At 32.2% G+C, this 12,528-nt stretch overlaps 2 non-coding genes across 2 annotated transcripts; both read right to left on the reverse strand.

Moving 5' to 3' along the window:
• Nucleotides 1-11,588: 11,588 nt before the first annotated feature.
• Trnaq-uug (transfer RNA glutamine (anticodon UUG)) lies at nt 11,589-11,660 on the reverse strand. The gene has a single exon. It is a non-coding gene; the product is annotated as a tRNA-Gln (tRNA).
• A 3-nt stretch (nt 11,661-11,663) lies between these two features.
• Nucleotides 11,664-11,735, reverse strand: Trnae-uuc (transfer RNA glutamic acid (anticodon UUC)). The gene has a single exon. It is a non-coding gene; the product is annotated as a tRNA-Glu (tRNA).
• Between the last annotated feature and the right edge of the window lie 793 nt (nt 11,736-12,528).

Raw genomic sequence — 12,528 nt, forward strand, 5'->3', positions numbered from 1 at the left:
ACATTTGGACTTTTTTTCTTTGTAGGTTTTAATCTTGAGGGGGAGGGGGAATAAAGGAGAGAAAGAAAGAAAAAAAAAAGAAAGAAAGGAAGAAAAAATGTGTTTGTGAAATAAATAAGCACAAAACAAGCAAGATATTTCTCGTTTTTAATGTGTAATTAACTCTGAATTCGAAAAGTTCTCCAAGATTTTTTACATAACTTACTAACGTAATTGAATTTTCCTTCTCGAACATTTGAACTTTTTTCTTTGTAGGTGTTAATACTTATTATTTTGCATTTATAATGAATGCTGCTCATGTTTAAACATATATATTTCAAAACACGATTCTTTTTGAAAAAATATTTTTTAAAAAGAATAGCAAGAAATTTTTTTTTACTAGTAAGAAACGTATATAAAGTCGAACTCGCTTATTTAGAAGCCCTGATTTAACGAGAACCCGTATTTAGCGAGAAAACCAGAAAGGTTTGGTTGGTACAATGTTAAGTCTATGGGAGCATAACTCGCTTTTACCGAGCAAAACCCGCTCAAAGCGAGCAATATTTTGAGATTCAATATTTTCTATTGACTTCCAACTCGGCTCGTACTTTCTTGGAAAAATTCCTTTAACATTATGAAGTGAACCAAAATTTAGTGATGAGTCATAAATCCTTGAGAGCAAGTGATGGCGGTCCTTTGTTTTCATTTAAGGAGTAGAGAAACATTTAAAAATTATATGTATGTTGACTCCGAATTTCCGAGGTATACAATTTCAAGCTAATGAAGTGACAAAAAATAATGAAAGCGACGACGATAACGACAAGTATGAAAAATTTTAACGTGTGACGAATCTCAACGTAATCGCTTTTGATAAGCGGATTCCTTTCCTTTCAAAGCGGAGATGAAAGTGCCAATGTTTTTCTGCCAACGAGTATTTCCCGAATAAGTACACAAGAGGTCATAAGACAACGAAGCAAAAAAACCAACTTTTTTGCTACTGTTCAAAAATAATAAATGGAAAAACACAAAGTAATTATGTATGTGTTTCTATGATTTTTGGCACAAACTCGTTTTTTACGAGCACTCTGTTAAAACGAGCAATCAACGTAGTCCCTTGGTGCTCGTTCTAATCGAGTTTGACTGTAAAGTACGGTTCCCCTCCGTATTGTTTACCCCTACATCCCATCATATATTTCACCCTTCATTTAAAAAATCTCGGCCCCCCTCCAGGCTCGGGCCCGGGCCAACAGGTGTCTCTAACCCCCCCCCCCGTGCACGCCCCTGTGCTCCACTATGCTTCTTCTTAATTGTAATGGTTATGACACTAGTCAAACAGTACTTTTTTCTTCTATTCAATTAATGTTTAATATCAGTTCAATTTGTTTAACCCCAAACTTGTGTTTCAATCCTCAGTTTTCATTGGAATTTTAAAAGTTCAGTTTTACTCCGAAAAGTTTTGCAGAAACTATTTAATTTTAAGAAAAGAAACGAAAAGCTAATTAATTTTTGTGAAATTAGTAACTTTAATCGAAGCAGATTTTTAACGCAATGTAGTTTCATTTTCTGCTTTTCTTCTTAAAAAAAAAAACTTTTAATTTTTAGCATTTTAACTATTTTGCTTAAAATGCAGGACTTAATTTTTACAGGTTCAGCTCCTGCACTTCTTTTGAAATTTATGTGATTTTTCACATTTTGAAAAGAACTCAGAGACTTTACGCCAGCGTTTCTTAAATTTTGTCCCGTGGAACCCATGGGCTTCACATAACGAAACTTGCATCTTTTTTTTTTCAAAACGCTCAAATTAGTCACTTCAAAAAAAAAAAAAAAAAAAGGTTTGAGTGAAGTGTTTAGTAAGTACTTTCTGAATGAATAGCTGATAAAATTTCCTAAGTGGTGGACAATAAATGGGTTTTTACCACTTATTGTCAATGTATGGCTTTCAATTATGTCAGTTCTAGAATGCGACTCCTTTATTGAAATGACATTTGACCTTTCCTCTGATCAAAAATTTTAAATTGATGCTATTCAGTGAAATTCTACAATTTAAAAGGTGGATGTTCTCAATTGTCACGAAATTCCGAGCGAGTACTTTCGTCATTTGCAACTTAATAAATGTTCGCAGCGTATGATTCAGCAAAAAATAAATATTTCACCAAAGTTAGTACTAAACCTTATCGAAGAATGCAACTTAAATCTGTAAGGCCTGAAATTGAGGATGTATCTGCCACATTAAAAATAAGTACCATTCATATCATTAAAATTAAAACTTTAAAATTTTGCTTGAAACGAGTTGTTTAAAAAAGTTGAATGACATTTTGTGTTGATTTAAAATTACTTTTTCTATGTCACTATTTTTTTATGCATGAATAATGCAATTTTATTGAAAAGAAACCATTCTTATACTCTTACATTCAAACTATATTATTGAGGGGGAAAAAATCGGTGTTCCACGAAAAAGATCAACATTCAAACATATTCCACTTGTCAAACAAATTAATAAACACTGATTTCCGCGTAAAAATAAGTTCTAAGGGCGTTAGAGCTTCTGAACTTCTTTCGTTAGAAATTCAGCTCTGCTTAGTAGTAGAATTTTGCTTCGTATTATTGATTTTTCTACACATGCACGCAAAAAAAAAAAAAAAAAAAGCCTTTCGATCCTAAATATTTATGCAAAAGTAAAACGCTTCGCAGATATTACTTCGTTCTGAGAATTTCCTTTGAAAACTATTACTTACGTAAATGGAAATCGTCACATCTTGTTACTGAGAAAAGTTTTGAATAGAAAAGAAATTTTCCCCTTGCTTAAAAGTAGGGCTTTTAAGAAGAAAAACTTCCATTAATCAATTTGCTGGCAGTTGAAAAGCAGTTGCCATAAAAAAAAAAAAAAAAAAAAAATAAATAAAAAATAAAAACTTTTGTAATTGCAATGCGTATTTGTGAAGCGAAGAACAAAAATGGTATCATCTTCTGCTAAAACAAGCTTTTTGGACGTGCCACCTGAAATTTGAGACAGAGAAAGAGAGAGAGAGAAAGAGAGCAAAAAAAAAAAAAAAAAAAAAAAAAAAAAAAAAAAAAAACTTTTTTTTTTTTCTTTTTCTGACAAGCGGATTGGATTTGCCGAACGAAACCAATATAAAGAATACGAATATCTTAGATTGTTTTTCCTATTTTATCCCAGAAAAGATGTTATTTATTTTCGGAGAAGAGGAAAAAATATTTTACTTTCCATAGGAAATTTTTATTTCTTTGCATAGGTCAGTGCTACTCAAACTAATATTGCTTTGTCATTGCCCAATTTCAGTCGGCAACTTACAGTAATCGTTCTCGGTTTCGGAGCGATTGTTTGTTTTCAAAATTTAAGCTTGATTTCTTCGAAGTTTTAAGAAATGAAACCTTGCTCTTGTACTTCTTCTTTTTGAACTTATTCAAATTTGCCCGCTTTTACAGATAAAAAAAAATCATGCTTATTAATATTATGAAGTAAATTTTGTTCTAGCTTTATTTTGAAACTTATTATCATGGCCAAAATATGGAAAATATCTTTCGGACCAGAGTTAAGCGCAAAAATAAATTAAATATATTAGTAAAACAAATGAAGAATTAAAACAAATAAATAAAACGACAAATAATTAAATTTTGTAAAGAACTGGTGTGAAGCAAAGGGATATAAGTGGACTTTTAAAATTTTAAGTAAAACGCCCGAAAGGTCAAGCAATTGGAATGCTTTCATTGAGAAATGTTTTTAAATCATGCTGTAGTTGTCTTGCCCCAAAACAGCTAATAGTTTCTCCAATCATTTGTACTAGTTATTTTCAACTTTGACTCTTACACCCCGCTGTTTCTTACTACTGTAATGAGTTATTTGATTTTTCAAATGAAATGGTATGTGACTAATATATGTACAATTCTGTTAGTATGACTGCTGCGGCTGTTAATTTTCAATAAATTTGTCATACAGCCTGGTGCTTGTTTGTGCAAGACGAAATGCTGCATTCATATCCAATAATTTTTTTTATTCCTGTATAACTGATACAGCTGAAAAAGAATTTCACATGCATATGAAATCAAAAATAACAATAACAACAATAACAACATCAAATGTGAAATAATTACAAAAAATAGTAACAACAACAATAATAACTTGTAGGAGACATAGCAAAGCCTTTGATTGTGACACGTATTTGTGGAAAAAGCGAAAATATTAATGACTACTACGCAAATTGTTAGCCTATATATAGTTGCTTTTACTACATTTTCTTCAAAATTTTAGTAGTCTCAGACATTTTCGACATCACTCTTCTTTGTTTCTTTCCAATGTTAGTTGATAACGCATAAGTATATCCATTAGAAACCACTGCTTCACATAAAGAGAAGATTTTTCTGAAGACACTTAAAGTATTTGAGGCATATGTCTTTTTAGCCTACTTTCCCAGTAAAAGTCAGAAAAAGAAGAAAAAAGCATGAAAGAAGGCTTAATGCATCTTAAAAATATCGTGAAAAACAAAAAAAAGTCAAAAATAAATAAAATAAGTAAATAAATATTGAAAAATTAAAAATTGGAAAGTAGGGTATTGAGATGGGGAAAAATGTCTGTCGGTCTGTCGGTCTGTCTGTCGGTCTGTCTGTCTGTCCCCCCCTAATAACTTTTGAATGAATAGTCCGATTCGAACAAACTTTTTTTGTTCGAAAGATCTCGGCGAGGACACCTCATTCCCATATTTCACTTTTTGATTTGAACTATTTTTTGTTCAATTTTGAACAGTTCAAAAAAACTTAACATTAGCGCCTACGGGGAAATTCAAAGCAATTCCGAACTGTGAGGCGAATTTGCTTCAAACAAACTTTGTAGGAAAAAGCTTTTGATAAAAAACTTGTATATAAGATATCTTTTTGATTTGAACAATTTTCCGTTCAATTTTGAACAGTTCAAATCCCTTAACATTAGCGCCTACGGGGAAACTGAAAGTCAATGTAGATTCCGTACTTGAAGGCGGATTTACTTCAAACAAACTTTGTTGGAAATAGCTCTTGACGACCTACTCCCGACTCCGACTCCGAGAATTTAGAGGGACCTGACACCGACTCTGACTCCTGTTCCCGACAATTAATCGGACTCCGACTCCCCGACTTCGACTCTGACTTCGTAGCTTTGGCAAACATTTATACACGGAGGACAAATGACTGACTCCAATTCTTGGATATTCGACTCCGACTCTTTTATCCCGAAATGAGATTGACTCCGACTCCGACTCCGCTGCTGTGGTTTTAACTGTGAAATAATTATTGTTGATATGATTTGTTTTTATTTTCACGCTAAAGTTTTAATTTAGGTATTTAGTTTTCGGTGAATAAACTCGAAAAATATGCGCAGACGATTTTTTTTTTTTTTTTGACAATGAAAATTATTTCTTTAAGTTGACATTTTATTGTTTTTTTTTTATTTTGGTAAGTGCATTAATTCGTTTAAAAAATTATTTTCGGCAACAGGGGAAAAAGAAACGATTTTTTTTTATATGATGTATTTATTTTAATGAACTTATTATTATTTTTTCGTTTTGAAAGCTGTTAAATAATTTTTTTAATGGAAAGAAGTGTATTAGCTGCTTTGTTTAAAAGGTGCTGCTATTTTATTTGTTCGTTTTTTTGAAGAAAAGTAAGGAATATTTTATTCCTAGAAATCAGCTTAAAATATTAAAAAAAATATGTTTGAAAAAATTTGCGATTTTAGCTATTTTTGAGAATATTGATCAGGTACTAGAAAGTAGTATGGGTATACGGGAAAGTAGGCTCGTCTAGTTCTAGACGGAACTTCTTGTTACTATATGTATTACTCGCCTCGTGCATAAGAAGTCCTTTATTTTTAATGAACGAATAGATTGGAGGTATCTTAACACAAGGCTCTAATGATTCAATGATAGCTGCCACGTTTGTTTGTTTTTATCCTTTCACAGAGAAACCCGACCAAAAGGGGAGGGTAGTTGAGGGGCTAATTCATATTTGAAATGATGTCATAAATTTGATTTGAGAACAGCAGCATCTTGATGGAAATCTGTGGAAGACTGAACAGAACGCTCATTTTCAATAATAACCCCTTTTTTCTTTTGAAGTTTAACTTCCCCAAAAGAACTGTCCAAAAGTTGAAGGCAGTAATTTTTTGCCGACATTTTTTCCACTGTCACAAAATTATATGGAAACAGAATTGAAAAAAATCATTCTTGAGTAACTATTTGCTACCTAAAATGCACAAAAAATACCATTTTGAGATAACAATGGTCTTTTTATTAAAAAATAAAAGTTTTGAACTATTTTTGACAATCTATTGTCACTGTGAGTGCTTTTTTTTTTTTTAATTCTCACTTAATATCACAAAAGGAATTTGGAGTCACTTTACGGTTTATGGTAGTTTCGAAGAGCTAAACAGATCAGCATTGAATTTTCTCACCAAAATTTGTATTTCAGACAAGAAACACAATTTGCAGATCATGTATGTTTATAACTTTTTATGGGGAAATGTCGGAAAAACACAAGCACCAATTCAAACATACATTGTATTTTTTAAAACTTAAAAATAACAACTACAGTAAAACCTGTAAAGTTGACCACCTTTGTAAGTTGATCACCTGTCTATGTTGACCGCTTTTGTCAGGAACGGAATTAGTCCTATCTTGTATAATGAAGGAAAACCTTTGTAACTTGACCACCTTTCTATCTTGACCACTAATGTACCCCAAATTTGGTTTAGGGTATTGTAAAAAACCCTTTGTAAGTTGACCACTTGGTTTATTTTTTAAAACTTAATTTAGCAGAAATTTTTATTTTATTATTATTTTTTTTATAGCTTTCCAAGAATATTTTTGATGCCACTTTTATTCTCCAAACTTGTTTTTCTTTTGTTGTTCTATTTGAGATTACCTTTTGTACTCTCTGTTCAATGAAAACATGTGTCAGTAGAAAAGTACAAAGTATTTTTTCCCAGTTGCAATATTTTGTGGTAACACTGGAATTGTGCTAGAGTAAAAGTTACTTGCGTTGCAAGTATTTCTGGTGCAAGGGATTAAGAAATAGGACATTTTCATATTCAACTGCCTTTTAGAACTATGAGAGCCCAGCTTGTTGCTCTTTGTGTTATAGTTTTACATAAAATGGCTTCAAAAAGAAAGTTAGTTGAACTTGAGATTGATAAAAAGTATGAAATATTAAAATTAATTGAAAAGGGAGAAATCCAGAGAAAGTTAGTTGACACATATGGAATTTCCAAAACTAGTGTCTAATAAGTGTACCAAATTTCAATAAGGAGTTATTTTGTTGAAAAGTAGATCATCATAGTTATAAATGTATTAAATGTATATGAGAAAAAAAAAAGTAAAAAATTTGTTATTTTTGATTAGCTATGAATTTTTAGGAACTATTAATATAAAATAACTTTTTATAAACAATGACTTTTTTTTGGATCAATTTGCTGAAATTTTAAATTTATAAGGACACATTATACGTCATTCTGAAAAAATAACCTCTAAAAATATTTGAATAACATTTTAAATTATTGTTTCAAAATAATGTTAAACAATGAAAGTGAGTTGAACGGAAAGTGTCAATTAGTCAAAAAATGAATACATGGTGCAAGAAATGACAAAAAAAAAAAAAAAAAAAAAAAAAAAATCATTACCCCCTTTATAAGTTGACCACCTGTCTAAGTTGACCACCGAAGTACTGCACCGCAAGTGGTCAACTTACACAGGTTTCGCTGTATTGACTAATATATGAAGGAAAATGTTTTTAAAAATTACCCCCAAAACTATTTATTTCAGTAGCTTAAGTGTTCTGCTGCGTATTACATAGAACAAAGAAATTTCAGTTTTTGCTGTCAAAACAAATGTTAGATTTTTTTATTGGTTATTTTAGGTTTATGTATCGAAACACCATTACATCTAGAGCCTACAGTTTTTTTTTTTCAGAGCTGAAAAGTTTTCATTTTTGACCAAGTTATAAGGAAAACAAAAAAGTAGGCGGCCATCTTTGATCCGCTATTTTGGATAGAAGCCTACATGGGAGCTTAGGGGACTTTTCAGGATTTGTTCTACACAAGTTCAGGAACTAATTCTGAAAAGTTCAGCTAATCATAAATTTGTGGTGCATCTACCCTATTTTCGGCTTAAATTTACTGGGCTATAACAACAACAGCAACATTAGTAACAACAACAATAATAATTAATGAGCATACTTTTTTAACAATGTAAAAACACTAACAAGAATAACAAATAATATTTTTTATTACTGTTACATAATAACAATATTAATAATAATAATTACAATAATAATAATAATGAACAACTCTAGCATTAATAATGGAGAGATTGTTCTATTTCGAAATATAACTGAGTGGGTGGATACAGTGGTGATATTTTAGAACTCTTTAGAATTTGATAGCAATGTAGAAGAACTGTTCACGGAATCAGCTGTTCACGGAAAAGAACTGCTGATTCGAGAAGATATAAAATATTTGTTTATTTATTTTTCAAATTGGGGAGTATAATTATTATTTTTTCTTTTGGTGCAGTGATGTGGTTTATGTACATTGATTTACGCTTGTAGAAACATATTGAGAACTTTGAATATAAACTATGGACAATACTTTCTCTACTTTTAATGGTCCTCCTCATATTTTAATATTGCTACTTCATCTATAAGCGTAAAACTGAAGCAGTTCTAAAGTATTATCACATGTCATCTAAAAACCCTCAGATTTTCTCATGGTAATAGGACTTTCCCAATTCGCACCAAATGTCATACTGAAGAGGCCACTGCACAACATCTGATTTTTTGTGCTGGTTTGGTACCCGAGGATCTACTGAAGAGACCTGCTTCTGTCTTGAAGTTGATTAAGGCGAACAACCTCATGGATCTGATCTGATTCAGAACAGAGAGATAAGTAAGAAGAAGAAGTATTACATCGTTCCCAAATTAAGAAATAATTATTACAAAATCCATTTGCCTCAAAGTTATCTTGCCGCTTAGGGTAATTTTGATCCATGTGAGAAATTGTGATCCATCATAAAATTTTCTAATGTTACGTTGTATTGAAATACAGAATGAGATATTTCAACAGTTTCAAATCAGCATTCGAGAGTAGTTTCCAAAACGAAGCCTCAGAATAATTTTATTATAAAATTAACTGCTTTTATGTTGCCGTCAACTTATCTAAATAAACCAGGAACTGGCACATAGTGATAATTCACCAACTGAATAATGTAACACTATTTTTGAAATACAATTGAAGTGTGCGAGTTTTGTCCTTTTTTTTCTTAAATAATCAGATTATATGCTTTTTTTTTGTCAGAGTACCGTTTCTGTCCGTGATGGTGATAAGGCTTGAAGAAAATATTTTATCTTCGAACGAGCGAGAGAAACAATCCGATGGAGACTACTGTAAAAACACTTGTTTTCATGCAAGGTCGTATCCAGAGGGGGGGGGGGCCTGACGGGCCCGCCCCCCCGAAACCCGAAATGTTTTGTACCGTAAAACAGAAGAAGGTTTTTTTTTCCTTTTTTTTAAATTCCTAATGTCAGAAAAGGAAAGTAACAATTTTTTTTTTATTCTTAATTTTGCTACTATTCAAAATTTATAATATTTTGAAGAAATACAGAAAAAGGAGTTCTAGTTCTCATTAGCTGCAAGGCATACTTGAAATTTAGACCTTTAATTAGGACTTCCTGCTCTCTTTCCCAATTCAATTCAGGGCAGTCCAGGGTCAAGGCAGGCCCTTTGACTTCTGTGCACTTCCTCCTCCAGAGGCGTGCACAGAAATTTTGGGGCTGTCACAAATGCTTTTTTTTGGGCCCCCTCCATATTGTTTACCCATATTTTCAACCCTAGGTTAAAAAATATTGGGCCCCATTTAAGCTTGGACCCGTGCCAACAGGTGTCCCTTCTCCCCTCTGTGAACGATCCTGCCCACCTCCCCCTAAAACTCTTATAAAACTTACACTGTACTGATTTCGAGCCGGGGACTCCCCAAAGGCTGGGCCCCTAGTTTCCGATTAGGCGAGTATCTTGTTACCAAGATGTGCCAAATTCAGCTCCTCCATACATCCTGAGTAAAAAATGCAAAAATCACGATTCGCGCGTTTTTGTAGCATAATTTTCAAGATCATTTTTGTGACTGATATGTTTCTTGTCTTGCATTTATTTAATGCCGAATTCAGTATCATGGAAGTTTTTTGTTATTGCTTGTGTTTTTTTTCTTACTTCTACTGCATACTGTTAATACCTTAAGTATGAGAAAAAAAAAACACTTAGTCTACTCTCTTCTACTTGTGATTGAAAAAAAGTTTGTTTCGAGAAATATTTCGCTGCATTTATTTTTAACTTAAAACGGGTGTGTCCTACAAAGTTATAATCATTTTGTAAGACTTTGCAATCAACTGCTGAAAAGTGTAAATAAAGAGCTTCAAATAATTTCAACTGTTCGAGAGTTTTTGAAAATTATTTCAGTTTTTGAAATTCCTTGAAAAGTTCTTCAATTTTGGATCTTATCAAGAAAATAAAGTATGAATTGTCCAAATGGCCAGAATATTACTCTTCCGTTCTTATTTTCTGAATGTTTACACCATTTCTTTTAAACTGTTTTGTACAATTTCCATACTGTAGGGCATTTATGAAAAAAAAAAAAAAAAAAAAAAAAAAAAATGGGGGTAGGGGAAGTGATCAAAAACAAACTTCACTAAAAGCCGATATGAGCAGATGGCGGGGGTGCTTCTCTTTTCTCCTCTGTCGTTTTTCCTCTCTGTCCATTAAGTTCCACGATTTGTTGAGCAATCAATTTTTATTTTGTTTGACTGATTTGCAAAAGAATGTATAACTTTTAAAAGACTTTGTTTGCATATTTTTTTTTCATATTTTTTGTAGTCTCAATTACCTAATGTAAGGCCTTAAAATACAGATTTTTTTTTTTCAAAAATTTCTCGGGGGAAGACCCCCGGACCCCCTGAAATTATGGATGTTCTACATCCGACTTAAAGGGACACTCTCCTGTTATCCTTACCACTACAAGGTGAATAAGAAATTAAAATAACAACAGTCCAAACAGTGGAATCATTAAAAATCGAGACAAAAAGTCTTCTATGTTAACATTTGTATGCGTTTGGTGTGTCTATATATACTATATGTGTGTGTGTGTGTGTTAGGGCAATGTACTAATCTGGGTCCCTCCCGAAAAAAATTTCTGGATACGGCCTTGTTTTCATGAGCCGTAATTTTCGTGAAAATGAAGGTATCGATGATTTTGGTAGCAGAAAATTTTGTGTTTTTATTTATGAACAGTATGAAAGTTGATCATATTGATTAAATTGAGATGTTTCGCGAGTCTTAAATTTTCGCGATTAAACGGGTTCGCGAAAGTTAAATGTCTCGCGAAAATAAGTGCTTTTACTGTATGTAAACTTGCTCGGGTGGTTTTCGAGTGGCAGTGAGCAGGGGACGATAGCCCCCAGTGCAAAAATAAAAGTTGAAGATTGATATTATAACCTTACCAGCAGAGTGGAACATTGAACCCCTCTAAATTTTCTTTTGAAGTCAAATACTACTAAAAAGGATTTTAAAAACAAATGGAAGGTTCCACCGAGATTTGAACTCGGATCGCTGGATTCAAAGTCCAGAGTGCTAACCATTACACCATGGAACCGACTTCCCATGCCGGGAATCGAACCCGGGCCGCCTGGGTGAAAGCCAGGAATCCTAACCACTAGACCACATGGGATTGGAAGAATCTTACCAGCTGCAGGAAGTAGAAAACACAACTTTCGGAAACGCTTTTTTAAAATGCACAAGTATATGATGAAAAGAAGCTTTTAAAAATGTTTTGAAACTGATTACTTGATGTCTTGAAAGTCTATATTATTTAAAAACGGTTCATAGACCTAAATTCATTAATCTGTATGCCTTGACATAAATTTGTTAACTTTATTAGCTAAAATAACTTTGTATTTTTAATTATAAATTTTTGTTTTTGGCAACGGTTTAAAACGTCCATCCATACCAACTTTTTTTTTGACGGAATATAATGAGGAAAAGTAATGAAAAAAATTACAGTGACAGCTGAAAAGTTCTATAATCATGTTTTGTTGTTGAAATTTCTTTGAAACCAAAATTACAAAACTTAAAACAAAGGAAATAAAAAATTCTCCCACTGTGCCCCTCTTCATCCTCCACGACTAGTTTCAACTTATTAAAACCCTTTGGGAAAATTGACTTTGAGAACACATTTAAAAAAGTAAATAATTTTAGCCTGTTAACACGCACAAAGGAATGAAATTGTGTCTGCTGATGGGATCAAGTTTGTTTCATTTTTCTTAATGAACAAGAGAGAGAGTAGGATTTCTTATAGTAAACCCTCGTTACATCGCGCCTCGTTATATCGCTCATTTGGATATATATCACGCTTATCCTTTGTCTCTCTCAAAAAAAAAAAAAAAAAAAAAAAGTGAAAATTTTGCTTTAGAGAAAAAAGTTATATTGCTTAGAATATTTTCTCACTTCCTTAAATCAATGAA

The sequence above is a fragment of the Uloborus diversus genome, chromosome 1 (assembly GCF_026930045.1).
Source record: "Uloborus diversus isolate 005 chromosome 1, Udiv.v.3.1, whole genome shotgun sequence".
Taxonomy (NCBI): domain Eukaryota; kingdom Metazoa; phylum Arthropoda; class Arachnida; order Araneae; family Uloboridae; genus Uloborus; species Uloborus diversus.